The sequence below is a fragment of the Strix uralensis genome, chromosome 9, assembly GCF_047716275.1.
Source record: "Strix uralensis isolate ZFMK-TIS-50842 chromosome 9, bStrUra1, whole genome shotgun sequence".
NCBI classification, from domain to species: domain Eukaryota; kingdom Metazoa; phylum Chordata; class Aves; order Strigiformes; family Strigidae; genus Strix; species Strix uralensis.
In genome coordinates this window covers 20340810-20359729 of record NC_133980.1, presented here as the reverse complement: position 1 = coordinate 20359729, position 18920 = coordinate 20340810, and positions in this window count along the sequence as shown.

Genomic DNA, 18920 nt, shown 5'->3' with positions numbered 1-18920 from the left:
TGAAAGTTGCCTGAAAGAAGAGGTTCTGTGGCAACAAGCTCTGTGAAAATGAAGTATAGAATCTGCAGCAAACATCTGAGTTTATTAAAAAATACAAACCATAAGGTTGTGGGCAATACAAGGGAATACTCTGTTGGTAGTGGTTCAACCCAGCCAGTACTGAATTGGTTTTAAACCATTAAAGGAAATCAGCACCTTCCTAAATTAGAGGAACTGGTGTCGTCAGTATGGAGCAGAGCATTAAAACAGGAATGACTAAGAATCTCAAGGAAAACTGGTACTGCCTCACCCAGCCTGTCATTCAGTGGACAATACCAGGCGATATGACAGCCCATGGCATTTCATCTTTATTTTGTCAGTTTGAATTTACCTCAGACCAGCAATGGCCAGGAATAGTGCTGCTTTAGTGTCAGTCCAGACTTCCCTCTCTACTCAGTACCAAAATGCTGATCCTGCTGAACACCACTAACTGCTGAAGGGTTTTCCAAGTAAAGAGTGTTGGCAAAAAAACCCCCGCAAACCAAAAGAAGTGCTTCTATTTTCCTTCTCAGAAAATACAGTTCTGTTGAAAGTTCTACTCTTCACATTCTAACTTTATTAATTTGAAGCATTCAACCTTACAGAGATACATTTCAAGTTATTTAAAAATATAGTATTTCATTGCTCCAAAATAATCTTTTTGTGAAAGGAATATTCTTACTGTTTTCATAGGAAAAAAAAAAAAAAAGCCTTTTGTTTCAAATCAAAAACAAGTGCAAGTTTAAAACTTTCAGAATATCTCAGAGATGTTCTATCAGTTCCAAAAATACACGCAGAAATTTCAGTCTATTGCAGGGAGGGCAGGTTGTCTGTAATATGACATCACTGCCAGATGCACTTAGCATCCTGCATGGCGGTCTCATCTAAGTATGAACTGAAAACATTACAGTCTTTGGTATTCCTTCGTCTCTGCAGGGCAAGACTGAGACCTGTGCTGCCATTTCACCTGCTTTGTGACTGAAAAGAGGATTTTATTCTCTAAGACTATCAGCTGGGCACCTTTACAGGCAACAAAGAAAAAAAGTAAAACAGTACAGCCTAACCTTCTTACCAAGGGCACTGATGAAGTGGAACAAAACTCTAGCAGCTCTGCAATGGTTAGTTTTGGACCAGGCACAGGTAATTTAGACCTTGATTTATGGGGATCCTGATGCAAAATATGAACTTTTATGAATAAATTATGAACTTTTACAGTCCAGCAGTACTTGAAGGCAGTGTGGCTAGGAGGGGAACCTGCTCTGCTCTAGCCCTATCCAGAGACCATGCAGTGCAGTCTTCTTAACCACACAGCATTTGAATTCCTTGCACAGACACAGGCAATCAGACTTGATGTGGATTTTGTGTGGCAACACTTGTTTCTTGCACTTGCTGAACTACACAGAAGTTCATTAGACTAACAAACAAGGCTAACCCATGTCTGTACTGCAGTTGAGCAGGATGACTGCAGGGGGTGTAGACATGCAAGCAGTAGTTAGCTCCATTACCAGCAGCAACACAGCGGCAGCAATGTGCGTTTCAGCTCGGGCACACGAGATAATCTGGTATCCTGGGTACAACGCACAGGTCTACAAGGGGCAGAAGAGAACCCTGCTCAGCACAGTTTACTGCCTGAACCCCTCCCGGAATCAGATCTATAGTGTCACTGGTACCTAACGCCACTGAATTGAACTAGATTGAGCATGACTGCACAGGAGTCATCGCAGGGTATATGTATTAAGTGATAATCTGTTTCACTTTAGTATTGAAGACCGAGAACAATGCTAGGGGCTGCACTCTCTATTCTCCAAGAACATAATCTAAAAAAGATCTCATTCATAAAATGTAAGGTCTCATCATAATTTTTTCAAATAGATAGAGAAGCTATTATAGCAATTTTGACACTTGCAAATTTTATTCTAAAGCTCTTCTTCTAAGAGTGGTAACTTTTCTTAATGTTATTGCATATTTTCTTTCAAAAGTATTCTGCATTTGTTGCTGAGAGAGGAATACTAGTTGATAGTACAGTGGAATTGTTGCCTCAAGACAAATTGGCATTCGTCATTCAAGCAGAAAAATAAATTAAGTGCAACATTTAGGCACTCTGCCTTAGGTTGTTAAAAAATATCAACAAAGAGAAAACAAATGTTATGTCAACTATTGACTGTAGAAACTGAATAAATAAGTATTTCACCAGTACTTACACAGTCATGTAATTCACTATGTACTTAAAAGTATGAAGGCTTTTACTAGTTTTTGTTGGAACCAGCAATCAACTTTACGTGTTTTGGATAGAAATATGTGGCCTTGGTAAATCCTAAAAACGATGTCCACCTTTTTAATAACAATTTGATATTTAAAAACAGTGATAGCAATGTTGTTACTATGGAAAATTATTAGACATTATGATTTTGCTACAGTCAGGTAGACTATATTACTGCTTTACCTTGCCTTTCAAGAATATCTTTCATCCTAAAGGATTCAAGAGTGCTTATACATTTCACTAGTGAACACAGTGGACTAAGACAGCTCATTTCACACACCAGTAGAATGGAGCCATCTCTGCAGTGGAGAGTGTCGATTTTACTTTCTCCAATATTGTAGGACAGGAAAGGGGATGGGAAAATTCGAACATAATGAAGCTCACTACTGGGTATCTGTCACTTGGCAGAAGGCTTATCAACATTTACTACAGAGCACATATTCCTTGTCACTTGTATCCCATGAACAATGGGTATTGCTGTTGTTGGATGTTTTGCAGCATAGAAAGGTGTTTCAGTAAACTTCTACCATGAAATAGTGTGCAATTTGCCAATAATACACATAGTTTTGTGCCCTGCCAGGGCCATCAGCATTCTTTAAAAGTCCCTCAATCCCTACCCTCAATTACATTAATTTTGCATCATTAGAAAATTTTGTCACCTTTCCACTCACCTTCTTTACCTGATTACCAATAAAAACATTAAGTGTCACTCCAGACACAAAATTATAGGTCACCCCTGCAGCTAATTCCTGCTCTTGAAAATTGACCAGCTATTCCTCATCAGAGACAAGGACCTCCTCCTCTAGCCTTCTTCATCATTTGACTCCTATCCAGAGCTCTGGTCCACAAGTGAGCAGCAGCCAAGCTGACTTCCTCCAACACAGCTGGGGCTGGTACTGCTCAGACATGGCCTAAATGTTTGCATGAGTGGACATTTTCACTTTCAAAATTAATCTTTTATTTTTTTGTCATCTTACCACTACTCAAAGGTTTAGCAGAATAGTTTGGGATTGAATTAGAAGTGTGATATTTGCAGCATGCCTAGTACATACTTATATTATTCAAGGCACATAGACATGATGTAAAATCCTTCTATAACAAAACTGACTCCAGCAATCAGCACGCGAGGAGTGTGTTGCTTTCTACTTTCAAGCCTTTTTGACAACACAGGATGAGGCATATAATCCTCAATGCTCTGAACGTCTTAGACCCAACAGAAATATCTCAGCTGCAGGTGAACCAAGTGTGTTAGCATGATCTATCATAATGAAAAATTTTGAGGGGAATATATTTCAGGACAATCAGAGGCCATTACAGGGCTGATTCCATGTGCTGAGAGCTACTAGCTTACTTACAACTCTGATGTTCTCATTGTTAAGGGCTGAGGAAAGGTTAACCCTCAGAAGTCATTCAAAATAGAACAGTCACAACAGTGTGACAGAAACTCTCATTCTCCTCCGTCCCCCAGACAGCTCTGACTTTCATCCAGTGCAGCTGCCACTCTGCCTCCTGCTCTCTGGGGCTCTATCTCCACTCCAGGAGGTTCATGCGTACCTCTCCTGCTGCCTTCCAGGTCATCTCAGCCTCTCTTTCTTCACAGGAAAGAAAAAACATATATGGCTTCTCCCCAACTTTAATTTCTGCCTGACACCAAAGGAGAAATGAAAATGACAATTGCGTGATTAGCTTGTAATCCTTCTCTACATTCTTCCTTAGTTCTGTCCCTTGTAGTTTTTCCCCTAATATGTATGACATGGTCTTCTCAGGTGACTACTCCTTTATGCTTCTCAACACATCACTGCAACCTTGTATGTGCTCCATATCTCTTTAGAGTCATATCTGTGCTTCCCATAGGGCATATTAATTCACCACAACAATCTGGGTTAAGCAACAGCCACATATTCCAGGGTGCTTTGCCAAGCCCTGAAAGGGTCAAAAAACTATGATACACTGGTAATATACAGTCTCACTGACCACCAAAAAACCCATGAGTTAGTTTGTGCAACTATTTTCACTTCATGCATTTAGCAAGCTGAAAAAGTCCCTGTTATTGCCCATAGGATAAATCAGAGAAGAGTAGGGTTTTAAAAATATATCTTCTTCTTAATAATAATAGCAACAACAACAACAATAATAATTCAATCTCTGAAAGCTCAGGTTAAAACTCTTTTCTGCCTAGGACTCATGGCAATAAGCACCTTTTTTTCCCCATCAGGAAGTAATAATTTTAAGAACAGAGTATTTAAATTGAAGTAGCTCCATGCATTCTCTCTACATGTCATCAGGTCCTGCATCAAGAAGACAAAGCTTAACAAAGATCATGGTGATGAGGTGAGCTACAGGAGAGGGGAAGAGAGAAATTAAGGGGGCAGTGGATGAGCCTATGTCTCTGCAAAAAGAGAAAGGGGCCAGAATGACAATCACAAGAGAAAAGATAGTCTCATCTATCAAGACCACATCTCTTTTCCAATTCATTGTGTGGTCCTGAATGATAAAATTTTAAAAAACCCCAGAGAATCTGTGCCCAGAGGTCTTAAAAACATTTAAAAAAAATAACTCTGCAAGTGTATGGATGTGATTTGTCCTCTCCATCTGCTTCCTAAGATCTATTACAGTGGGGCTGTACTTGTGAAGTCCAGTCACATTTTACCAGGTCAGTACTCCTCATTAAGCATTCAATATTCTTCTAAAGGGAGCCAACAGGTGGGAAAGCTGCACCTACCAGAATGTATCAATAGCATGCAAGGAATTTGGATGGATGCCACTTTTTGGCATGAAATAACTGCAAGAGACTTGCTGAGCTACTAAACCATGCTGATGCAAGGACAGTGTTGTGTGAAAAGGTTGTCCTTCTGCCACTTTTCTGGTTTTCTTTTTCACCTTTTTCAACCTTATGTCACTATTCTTCTTGTACTACCTTTTGCTGATAGCCTACCCTGGGCAATTTCTCCACCACCTGTCTGATATATGCAGTGCTGTGGCTTTCCTCCATGTTTTCTTCTCCCTGCACATAGATATATACTCATACTTTGCACAGAGATTCAGGAGTCAAACGAACAAAGTTCAGTTGTTAACTCTTTCCTCTTTTGGTCTCAGGCAACTTGACACAGACCATAGACAACCTCCCTGTATCAGGGGAGAGATTATTTTGAACCAGAAGAGGTGGAACAAGTGTTAAGCTCACACTGAAGCTGTACAGGAAATTTGCTATGCTGTTTAAATGAGCAGGGTCCTATAATTTCCCTGCTTCAGGGTGATTATCTTAAAGTAATGTACAATGAATGACAAATATTTGGTTGATTAGTAATTTGAGTATTTTACTTTGTGTGTAAATTTGACCTTTATAATGAACACTACTGTACTAAAAAGGTTCAGCATAACCAAAACACTGTACAGCCGACATCTGTTATTCAAAAGACCTGAGGGGTTGGAAAAAAAAAAAAAAAAAAATCACAGTAAATCATTTGACCTAAATATGTTTTGTTCAATGATATAAAGTATACTTTTACTGTCTGACTTGCCAAATTCTTCTTGCCTTAGTGTGACACTGTTTAACAGAAGTATGCAATTTATGTAACCTTTATGTTTAATGTTGTAACTAATTGTTATTCTTTAATAGTCTATACGTCATTTGTCACATAGTCAACTGTAGATGCTGAAGACAGATGGACCACCAGATGGACCCTGGGAAGGATTGGTTAAAATGTCAGTGATAAGCTAACAAAATGAAATGCAGTAAACTGAAGAGACTATTCAGCTGAAAAGCCTGTCTACAGAAATAGGGTTTGTATTATTCACATTCATTAAAGTGCACTTCAACCATGCTGTTTTGACATTTTCTGTTTTGAGACTTTTCAAAGCAGCCATAGCTTTTTTTTTTTCTTCCTCAAATGCTTGTTTGGTGATGTAGATTGGCAAAAGTGACCCTAGATTTTAGAGGTGATCACCTTCACCATCCAGGAACTTAACTAGTTATATTCAGCCATCAGACTCACAAGTGCACCAATTTAGAGCTTGAACAAGAAGTCGATGCATTCATGAATTGCATTGACCGTAAGTGAAGAATGATTGCTTGCTTCTGGTAAACTACCATGACTTAGATTCCCTGATTCTGGCTGTGCATATACTTTGTAATACTAATTACAATAGCTTCTTTGGATCTACCCATGAAAATTTCATTAAATAAATGGAAAAATCTTCAGTGGGATCAGGATCTTGGAAACAATGCATATACTTTCTAGTAAATCAGCAGTAGGGAGCAAGCTAAGATTGGTTAGGAAAGACTCTAGACAGAAGATCTGCTGCAAAGCAGGAACACAGAAGATACAGAGATTTGCCTATTTCCTTATTTCATATGGTTCCTCATCCGTTGTTTGAAGAAAGTAGCTTTTTCTGTGGAACATAGGGAAAAAAGCAACATTCTCTTGCAAGCCTGGCTGTGATTCTTTACCAGTGCCATATGCCTGATCTATCTATGACTTCATAAGAGACATTTTTAGGGTCCCAAGCACAAATCAGTTGTCATCAGAGAAACATGAAAAACTCATTTTTACTGAGTTACTACATATCTAACAGCTACCATGAATATTGCCATATAAGTGAATCAGGAAATGAAAACAAATTATGGGAAATTTGGGCACAGAGAGTAATTTTCCATTTTGCTGTAATTTGAAACAATCCCCAGGGTTAAACAATCACTTGTTGATGAAGAGTTTTTGACTTTTAATTTTTTCTTGCTTTACATCTGGAAATGTTTGAAATCAGAATTGGTTTTACTAAAAATGTTTTAAAACTGGAAAAAAACCCAAAACTCTGCTATGTTTGTCATCTGACCTAACAAAGTTAAGGCCAAAAAAAGAGAAGCTATTTCAAAGCATGACAGTGAAGCAGGCTAACCTTACGGATATCGTACCCAGGGATGCGCTGTTATTTTCCATCACCTGAGATCTTTAAGTATTTCTAAAAGGCATGCTGCACCTACAAAAACAATAACAAGCTAGATAATGGAGCAAAATATGTTATGCAGCAGTTCAAAGAAGATAGTCATAATAGCTATAATATTCATTTCTGTTAAAAAGCACCATAAATCAATTTGACATTTTCTACAAGCAAACAATAAAGTACAGAACGAAATTACATGCACACATGTTCATATTTCATCAAAGTGATGGAGTGTTGCAAAAATACTAATGGAAGACTATGCAAAATCCAGCAACATAAAATATGTATCACTCTATGTCCAAATATATTGAAGCCCAAAAGGATGGAGGTGGTTTCCTTATGATCTAAACCAATTATGGCTCTCATAATACTAGCATTTTCATTTTCCACATGTTGCATTTACACAGTGTCCACACTGTTCCTTGGGTTTTGTGTCCTTAAATTGTCATCATAAATTTATGACATTGTACATATCGAGTTTACATAATGTACAGTCACTTCATATGGTAGCAATTTTTATTACCATCCAGTAACTAAATCAACTGAGATCAAATCCATTGACATCAGTAATGCTTTCTTGTGCAAAACTGCATTTTGCTCAGAAGCACAAAAATGGATCCAGGGACAAGGGTTCAGACTCCAAAGTCTGTCAAATCAGACTCTCAAACAAAACACAACAAAAGCATTTCCCATTGCTTTGAAGGTAGCCATGAAAGTTAACCCTGGGTTTACAGCACCAGCTTCAAATCGTTTGGTGACCATCAGAATACCATGTGGTTATGATCCCAAAGTCATCTTTATTCAGTTCAAAAGCCACTTTGTGAAGTTCCCTGCTTCTGCTTGCTTATTCCCACTCACAAGCCTGCAACAAACAAACTAGGCAAACATTTCTGAAGGTGTTCCTTGTTTTGTTTTGCTTTGATTCTGTGACCCACCTTAAAGTCCTGACCCCTAACAGGACGGGTGAAGTGTCAGTAAAATGGAGCATGGGGCAAGAACTTCTTTAATAGTCTTATAGCATTATCACTCTAGAGGATACCTCAGAATAAAGAAGTTTTATTATGGTGACAGAAGAGTAGAAGGACATTATGGTTTTCCACACAGAAAAAGAAATATTAATCTGTCCAGAAGAGATGTTCTATAATATCTCCATTTTATCTGTTCATTATTACCAAAGTCGCTTCAACCAAATCCTTATCACCTCAAAAGGATTTCTACAAAATGTTCTAATTGTTAATATTCAAAATTATCTAAGCAGACTCCCGCCATTTCATTTGCAATAGCTGGGATGAATTTAGAACTCAGATCTACAGGATTTTACAGCAGGGTAGACTATATCTTCCATTGAATGTAGCTTGAAGTTATTGGCTTCTTCACAATAAAAATTTTTGGCATCTCATACTGTTCTCAATTAAATGGAGAATGCAAGAAACAGTGTGATTTTCAATCTGTAAATCAGAGTCATATTAGGGGAACTAATAAGATTTGTACATGACTCATGAGTTGCAGTTTGAAGTTCTTGATTGCTACTTTGAAGTGTTAGATTTTTTTTGAGGCAGAAAAGGAATTAAGAACTTAAAAGTCTTCTGATAACAGCACCTTCTGAAGGAATATCCAGGGAAAGTTTAGTATGGTGTGAAGATTACATTATTATCTCTTAAAATACACAATGTAAACACTTGGAAAAAAGTTCACAAAAAGATTTATAATAAAAACATAGTTAATGTAGATTTATAGCAATAAACAGTAATATTACAGATTGATACTGCAGATTTATGGCAATAATAATTTCACTTTGCTTTCATGTGTTAAAAAATACTTCATGCTGACAAACACCACTGTTTCCATCTGTGTGTATACATACACACACAAGCATGCATGCTAACTAACAGAATATATATGTGTATATTCATGCATGCATACAAAATTGTCCACTGTGCATCCAATTTACTGTAGTGGCAATGACAGTGGGCAGCAGCTATGCACAATCACTGATAACATGACATAGTATTAGGGTATATAATACCACGCATCACAAAAATTATTTCCTAATCTTACGGAGCTGGAAAAAGGCTAACACTTTTAGAGATACATAGCCATATATACCTTAATGGTATATGTAACAGCTCTTCAAAGGAGATTCTGTATCAGCTGAACATTTTGAAAATATAAACTTGTTGTGGTTTAAGCCCAGAGGGCAACTGAGCACCATGCAGCCACTCAGGAACAGGAAGTAGGAAATAAAGCAAAAGGCTCAGGAATTGAGATAGAGAGGGATGACTCACCCATTATGGTCATGGGTAAAAGACAGACTCCTTAGGGGAAGAAAAAGAACATCAATTTAATTCAGACACTAACAACAACACCTAACAGACAGAGTAAGGCCATAAGAAGCATTACCACACCTTAAAAACACCTTCTCCCATCCCCCCCTTCTTCCCAGGCTCAGCTTTGCTCCCAGTTTCTATACCTCCTGACCTCCAGTGGTGCAAGGGGCAGGGAATGGGGTTATGGTCAGTCCTGCCACTCCTTCCTCCAGCGGGGGAGGATTCCTCACATTCTTTCACTGCTCCAGCGTGGTGTCCCTCTCACGGGAGACAGTCTTCCACAAACTTTCTCCAACATGAGTCCTTCCCACAGGCTGCAGCGTTTCCCAAGCTGCTCAAGAGTGGGTCCCTCCTGCGTGTTACAGTCCTCCCAATGCCGAACTGCAACAGCGGGGGCTTCTCCCCACAGAGTCCTGGCCTTCTTCGGGCACAGCCACCTGATCCTGCATTGGGTCTTTCAGGCTGCAGGTCAGCATCTGCTCCTCCAGTGACCCCCATGGGTGGCAGGGGGGCAGCCCTGCCATCTCATCACAGGCTGTGGGGGGGTCTCTGCTTCCTCCTTTCTTTCACTGACCTTGGGGTTTGCATACGTGTCCTCCTCGCAATTCCAACTCTTCCTCCCTGATTCTGCTTCATAAATACATTATCGCAGAGGCGCAGCCACTATCACTAATTGGCCCGACCTTGGCCAGAAACAGGTCTGACTTGGAGCTGGGGGAGCTTCAAGAAGCTTCTCACAGGGGGCCACCACTGCAGCCCCCTCCCCTGCTACCAAAAACCACTGCCACACACAAAAATCCAGCACAAAAATTTTCTGGTTAGTTTGTCACATTTCATTAGTCAAAATAATTATAGATTCAGCTTTCAGACAAGAAAGTCACTGTATTTGAAGATGCTGAGATCAAAAATATTAAAGTAAGCAACACTTCAATATTCCTCATTGTTTTCAATTGCAACCTAACAGTAACAACTACACTCTCATTTTTTCTAATCCTTAATGCCCCATCATAACGAATCTATACACAGAAGAGGCATCAAAACCAATTCTGTCCTGGAGAAAGTTAGTGCTCATACCCATTTCTGTTCACGAAGATACCACGCTATGCAAGCCACATCTTGGTCTTGGCTTGCATAGCATTGGTAAAAACTTTGTTTCGGTGCTTTAAAGGGGAACAATGCACACTGCTCCTGTTCAAATTAAGCCCTTATATGCATATGTCAGTTTTGAGAATATGATCTAGATTTTTATGGAAATGGTATTCTAGATCTGACTTCCTGTTTCAGAATAGAAATGGATCTCAGTAAGAGCAGGGTTTATAAAAGACTTAGCTTTAGATCTGAATGCTGATCTAAATTCAGAGCCTTCAGAAAGTCAACTCTTTATGCAACTCCCTTCTTCCCCCAGAGTGTGCACCTCCTTTATAATCATGAACTCTTCCAAAGTAGCTGTCTACCATCTGCAAATGTCCAGTTTACCTCCAAGGTTCTTAATATCAACCCTATAAGAGTAGTTTGTCAGGAATAGTACAAAAATAAGACACCAGATGATATGACACCAGATAGGACTTTTTACATAAGCTCAGATAGTATAATTGCCAAGACTGAAATGTAGCCAAGAATATAGGATTAACAGGATACTTTTAACACTGGGCAATAAGAACTTTAATTACCATAAGCACTAAGTATTAGCAAAATGCAAACTTTTCTATTGCAAATGAGGATGTGTATGAAGCATTTATGGATGTATGAATGCCTGGGAATAACTGAGATCCAAAATACAAATAACATGCAATATATAACTCCTTGGAACGCCTTATTTCCCCCAGTAGACCTTTCTTTCCAGGCTCTACTCTACTGACTCTACCAAAGGCCAAGTGGAAAAGCCAGCTGCCTTTCAATCCAGCAGCAGCAGCAACACTGTAATACAAGAATGTGTGTCCTATGCAAGATCTAGGCTCAAAGTCTTCAACAAGGTTTTGTTGCTGTTTCCATCCACATCTCTCTCTGACCTCCTTTTTGAACACTTACCTTGGTGTTCAAAACACTTGTCACTTATCTAAATTATAAATCTGCTTTTTACACTCAGAATAAAAATCTCATTTCTTCTTCCTATTACCCCACTTTAATCCAGACAAGCATCTGGGCATTGTCCTATCATAAAATAATACTTGGGTAATTTCTTAAGTTGCCTAGAGCTTTTTGCACCTTAAATGTATAAATCGGGGATCAGTACTAGTCAGGAGACCGAAATAGTCATGCTGATTGCAGGCTGACCCCCTCAGAGCACAGTCAAGGTGCAGTAAAGACATTGTTTCTAAAGAAAATCACTGTACTTACAGAACCACTGCACTTACAGAACCAAAGCAGAGAGCATAAAAATGTACTTCTTTCTAATCCCTGGAAAATGCTACAAATTCTGCCACTCCTAGGAAACAGCAGATTAGAAACCAGTTTAAAATGAAAATTTGTAGCCTCAGATTAAAACTTCAAGGTTGTGCAGATTCAAGGTTTCATTTGCATATTCAGCTGGGTTCAGTTTGAACAACAATAAACCCCTCAAACCTTTAAGTTTCAGGATTTTAAAAGCCAGAACTATTGCTGGCCCATGAAAGACCAATTAAGTACTAAAATTAGTTACAAAAAAATCTCCCTCAATGCACCATGGTTCCTTCCCTAATCTGTGATCCACCACAGTGCATCACTGGAGTCTAAATTCACCCGCATTCACTTGTAGGACACGTCATTGCTCTGTTCCCCAAAAATGAGCAAGAGGAGGAGGAGAGAAATCCATGGCTACTGTGCTCTGCTACAGATCAGCGACATGTATAACTCTAAACTATGCCACAAAATCAGGGTCAGGAAAGATGGTGATCCTGTACTGTACACCTACACACAACCATCTTAATAAATGGTCAACAGCAACAGCGAGCAGTGGGGTTTGCTTATGGCTCCAGCTTATGATATAAACACCTCAGCTAAGCATTTTCCATCAGTGCAGAAGGCATAATGAGAAGTCTCCCACTGTTTATGAAGTAGCAAAGATAATATAGAGAGACAGAAATCCCTGAAACCATCCTCAAAATCAACAGTCGGGGCACACAGGAGAAAAATTAAATGGCTGCTGAATCCAGATAATTTGAGCAGTCGTCAGAATTAGTCCCACAAATATATTGGGAAATGAGCGTACCCACTAGTGTCACTTGTAAATTCCTCTGATGTTTGACAACATCTCTAAAAATTTATAGAATTTTAGGCTATGTTCCTAAAAATAGCATCAATGGCACTGCTATCTTTTGCATTAGTTTATAGGATTAAATATATTATAATTCCATGGAGAGTTCTACATTTGCATTTAGTCTAATTCTTGGAATGGAAATTTAGTAAAGCTTTCACAAAGCCCAGTAGAAAAAAGATTCTAAAGTCAGTGTATCATAGTTCAGCTGCTGCCTGGGCTGGGCAATAAAAAAAATGGACAGTAAGAAGAGACACTGGCTGTTCCTTTAAAAAATCTTAATTTTTGTTATTTATTACATATTTGTAGTAGTGCATGCAGGCTGCAGCCATGGTAAGGTCCATTGTACAAACACGTAGAGCAAAAGACACTCTGTCCTAAAGAGCCTCCTCTGTAAGTGCATACACAGGTGTTATTTTTCAGATGGATGTTAGTGAACACACGTCACACTTCAAACTGGTCATTATACCAAACCCAAGCTAATGGACTGCATTGAAGGTTAAGAAAAGCCTTCTTAATGCAAGCTTGTGTCTTCTAGACAGGGAATTGACAAATCTTGCTCACCCTAAATAGTCAAAGCATGAAAAGCATGCCAAAATAATGGAAGTGCCAAGCAGAGTTACTCAAATTCATTCAGCAAGTCAGTAGCAGTCACAAACAGAGCCAGTCTTTGTTGTCTTCCCACAGTGCCCAAGCTGCCACTGCTATATAGTGAGGCTAAATCAACATTAAGGAGGACTTCACAGTAGCCTAACAATTCTGGTTCCTGCACGTGTGAACCGGCTGCGTCTTGGACTGTGGAGAAGGTACCCGTGTCCTCTGAGTAACCTATTTGGAAATGAATAGGGTACCACCACAAATTCTCTGCCCATGTACCCAGGTTTTCTGCAGAAGAAAATCTAGGCACACAGAAGAACACAGCACCACTTGCTCTGCTCCCATCACAAAGCTGAGACACAGCCTGCCCTCAGTGACAGGATGAGGTGCAACCACTGAAACACCTTTTCCCCTTTCTATAGACTCCACACCCACTCATGGGAATGCTGTATCCTCACACACATCACACAGGCAAACAGACTACCATTCTTAAACACAGACTGAAAAATTTACTGTTATATTCAGGTCCCCAGGATACTGTAAACAAGTGCTTACAGATTATAAAACCAAAGGTCCTTCAAATTCAACATCCTACTTCCAACACCTGCCAGCTCTGGAGACTTCAAAAAGAATGTAAGAGCCAGGGCAATTGAAGTGTGATCCTTCCCTTGCTAGGGAGGCTTTGCCACCCACTGTAAGAAGATTTCTGCACTGCACCATGATGACTGAAGGCTACCAATTGCTAATTTTAACTTTTTTTTTTTAACTCATATCTTGTCTCTACTATGGCGACGAGCTCCAAGATTTAATTACCTGGTGTGCATAAAAAGTACTTTCTTTTAGTGGTTAAATCTGATACCTGATCATATCATTGTTCATTTCTTTGTCCTCAGTATTGTGAGAAATAGTAAATAATCACCCTCTCCTATTTACCTCTTATTCTTCTATTCACTTTCTCTGAATGCAGTACCAGATCATTCACTCAGATATCCATTACTTTAAAGTTAAACTGTCATTACTGCTCAGGGTGAAAGCATTTTTTTTAAAGTTTTCTCATGCCAGAAACATTCACAAGGATTTTTAATATCCTTTGCGAGATTGTCTCTGCATATATTTGTAATTCACACATTTTGACTTTTAATAAAAATGGCTAAGCCATCCCATCTGCATAACACAGATACAGCCTAGTTTCAGCTCTCATTCATTATTAACAGATAGAACTTGGCTATTTATGAGAAGTTTCTTATTCACTTCTGCACATGACTCTTCAGCTTCACAAACTCTATATCTCTGTAAAACAATTTCAAGAACAATAGTTTTAGATTTGTGTTCAAGAATTTTAATACTCTTTCAAAAAGTTACTTTCGATAACTGCAAATGTATAAAGATGTTTGTGGTCTCAGTTTTGTTTTTCTTCTGCTTTAGATGTTAATCTATTCCCCAAGATTAGGAAAAGATTAGATAAGATTAGACTTCTGCTAGTACTCATACCCTGATCAGTTATAAGAATTGTCATTTCAACATTTCAACAAGTGTTAGCAATTCATCTCAGTCTTGCACGCTGTGTAATTCATTAGAGGACAGAACAAGCTGCTACCTGCCATAAAGTGAATTTTTTAGCCATGCCCTTTTATAACCTGGGACATTTTGGCTTTACAGGGTCTTTAAAGATGCTCAAAAGATAGGTGAAATATTGAAATGAAGATGGCTGATTTTAGGTCCTCTCCAGCATGTGCACTGAGGAACTGAGAAATGCATGGTTAGATAATCCTGCTCATGCTACAAAGGGGAGTCTGCAATATCTAGGTCTCCATAAATGTGATGAGTTTCTTTTTTCAGCATCTCAGTAAATGTCCATCCCACAGCTGACCTCCCTGACTTTGTTCCTAAGAACTGATTATGTGGGCACCCGCAGACTGTAAGAATGTAAGACTGCCCGTATCAGACCACCTAGGTCCAAGGTCCTGTCTAGCAGTGGCCAAAAGTGAACATGATGCAAACACCAAATATATATGGAATGTTTACCATAAGTGTTCTCCCAACTTTCAATCATTTTGAGACTCAGCAGGCTTCCTGAGCTCAGACATAGCCTTCAGCTTTGTGGTCAATGCAGCTATTCAGTCTGCACACATTTATACCAGCATAATGAAGGTTTTTTACTGATACAGATAAGAGAAGAGAATGGGATTCACACTCCATTGTGAATGTCACTTTGACTGGTCACACAATAGAACCTATGAAAAGACCTAAGTTTTTTATTTGGATAAGAGGAAAGGAAGCATGAGTTGCATCGAATGGAAAAAAAAGCACTGATTTATTACAGGGCCCTGATGATTTCAGCATCAGAGCCATCAGTATGAGAAAAAGATCTCCTGGCCTTATGAAAATCTAAGCAACCTAGCTATCACCTTCATCATGCTCCAAACCCTGAACAAGGCTTACAAATTCAGCTTGATGAGCAGAACTACTGGTGAATATTCCAACAAAGCATTTTTTTGCCACGAGAAAAAGCTGATGAGTTGAAATGAAAACATTGCATGGAAGTATTGATTTTAATAACATTTTTAGGGGAAATGGGTCCTTAGTCCTGATGGGATATTAAATCCAGGACCACCAATACCTCTGACCACTAGAGAATCATCTAGTTTCTAATTAACCCACATTGCTCTGGCTGAGTCTGACTGGGAATCTAGACCGGTTTTTGCTTATCTCAGTAAATATCCACTTATCCTATTAACTACTCTTTCATGGTTTTTCTCTCTTCTGTCAGAACTCTACTACTTTACACAAATAAATATTAACCTAGAGAAAAAGAGCGCACAGCTCCAGATGCAGTTGAAGATGGGACACTGAGGTTCAGCTCCATACTCAGTGGATGCTCATTTGTATCCACTAGGAAACCCAACAAGACATCCATCCACACGATAGCTGAAAGAATGTTGGGAACACAGCCCTCATCTTGAACTCTGGCTACCCAGGGTCAAACCGTCAGTGCAAACCAGGCAGAACAAGGGTTTAGAGTGCAGCCTCTCTGATCCCAAGGGACTGACCAGTCCCTCAGAGCTGTCTCCCTAGACACTGAGGCAGGATAAAGGTAAAAAAGGAACTGAAATTGGGAAACAATTAATGAGATAAGAAGTTTGTGAAGAAGGGAGGAAAGAGCCTTCTCCTAGGGGAAACACTGTGTTCCTTGGGGGCACTGGAATTTGAAATCAAATGTTCACAGACTGATTTCAACTTTCTGTCCACTGAAGCAGGCTCTTCATGTAATAGATCCATAATGAACTGACCCCTTCAGGGCTCACAGAGGTCACGTCCAAAGACTACTTTCTTCTGTGGCTTATTCTGAACGTTTTCAGGTCCTAATCAAGTGAGATTCAGAGGCAGTTCCTTGAGAAGCTCTAAGCTCTTTGAACACACACTGCAGTCAACAAAAGCAAAGGCACTCAATATCTCTCAGGAACAGGCTCTTATACGTTAAGGGTCGCAATCACTTCAGAGCGTGAGGAAGTTATGTACTTAGTTCACCTGCATATTGATGCAGAACATAGACATTAAGTATAAGGCAGCTAAAGGCAATTATTCTGATCATTACAAATTCTAATCAGAATAACTTTGAATTTTGTATTATGCTACAGATACAAGAGAGACACAATCACAGAACTAGTCACCTTCTCATTTTCAAGGAGATCTGTATATTTTGAAGCACTAAATACTAACCTTCAGCTACTCTGTGCAATCCTTAAAGCACACAGGTTTTGTTTAGAAAAAAATGGTTTGATTACACATACAAATAGGAAACCTTGCAAAATGTTAAAGCAGTATTGCAATGACATTGCCTTCTCTATAAGGCTAGGGAAATTTCTCATAAAAACAGCCACCCATTTTCAGCATAAACAGTATTAGAGAGGAAGGCAAATTAGAAACTCTGCTTTAAACATACTCCTTTTCAGGTTGCCTTTTATAAATATCTTTAATTATGAAAGTGATTTACCCAACTACATCCTTCCTTTGGTACTGTGGTCCACCTTTGGGTTGCTTTAGACCAAATACCTGCAGCTGCTGCACACTGGGGAACATAGCTACAGTGCAGATGATCTCAGAAACCATCTATCTACTGAATGACAAATCAGAGGTTAAAAATCTGATCTACCCATCAGGGGACATAACACAGGACAAAGCTGCCCACTCATGTTGATGTCCTGTTATGATGACCTCCATCGGGTTAAGTAATCTGTACCATATGAGGATCTGGCTAGTTATTGACTTAAGACAGGGCTCACAGTATGCAATTAGTATCACTTTACTGTGGCAGGCTTCAGTGAGAATGACATGCCCCGAACCTTATTTTTCCCTCTTTCATATATTAAGTTGGAGGGCAGAGGAAGGAAAGGGGGGGGGGAAAAAAGCAGTGCTCTTGCCCCCTGAAACTCAGCTGAAAGGCTAGCTATCTTATGTGACAGTTATCTAATTGATTCAAACGTCACCTTCCTATACAGAGCCTTGCAGCTTCCCAGACACAGACTGTTGCAGTCTCCTCTCTCATTTATATTTTCCAGAGGCTTTTCTTTTAGTGTATGAAGGGAATAAAATATCATACAAATTATCTCACTAAATCATTCTCTTTAAATGTCTGCATTCCTTTTCATGTTTATCTCTGACCTATTGTCAATTCCATTTACATGAAAAAATTACTGGATCACTTCTCCTATATCAGCATTCATTAGCAGCTCCAAGTGCCTGCCACACAACAGGAGTTTTGCCTACTATGCAGTTTGGGGATGTTCTCATCAGAAATAGGAGCAGATAATGAGGAAAGAACACAAATCTATACAGTTTCTGTCACCAGTACTCTCATTTACTTCAGCAAGCAGTAATGGGGAAATATTTTCACATGCCAGCCTTTCTCCTGCAGTTTCTGTAGTCAAAGGCACTGTTATTTATTGCCCTTCCCCCATCCTGTACCACACACAGCAAGGTGCTCTGAGCAGCAAAGTTTAAAGACACATGACTCTGAACTCCTGTTTCAGGAAAGCCAACTGTCAGTGTTAAGTCTGGCAGGACTCCGCCTGAAATGACTGCTCCAAGGATCAGCGTGAAAGAGTGTTATCTCCTGAAAGTGAAAGGTAATTGTACCCAGGATTCCTGGAAGTCTCTATAGAAGTCAGGTTGTCTGACTGGCAGAATTATTCTGTAAATTTCTCTATAGATATTACATACCTTTCTAGCCACTGGCCTGTGGCTCTGCTGCAGGAACTTACACAGACAGCATTCTTCTCTATCTGAAACATTTTTCATTTGGAAGTTTTTCAAATTTTCAATTTTCTGAATCAAAATTTTCAGTTTTCTTACTGCAGTTCCTGTGTCTGCCGCCCTCCTATGTCAGCTTTCACTTGAAGGCTCACCTACCATTTTATCCTGCTTGTGGATATCTGGATATGCTACTTGTGTACCTAATAAAAACCTCTAGGATCCTGTTTCTCTTAGCTGTCATTATAATTTGAGTGTATTTTACACATCATATAGCTATATATCTATACAGTCT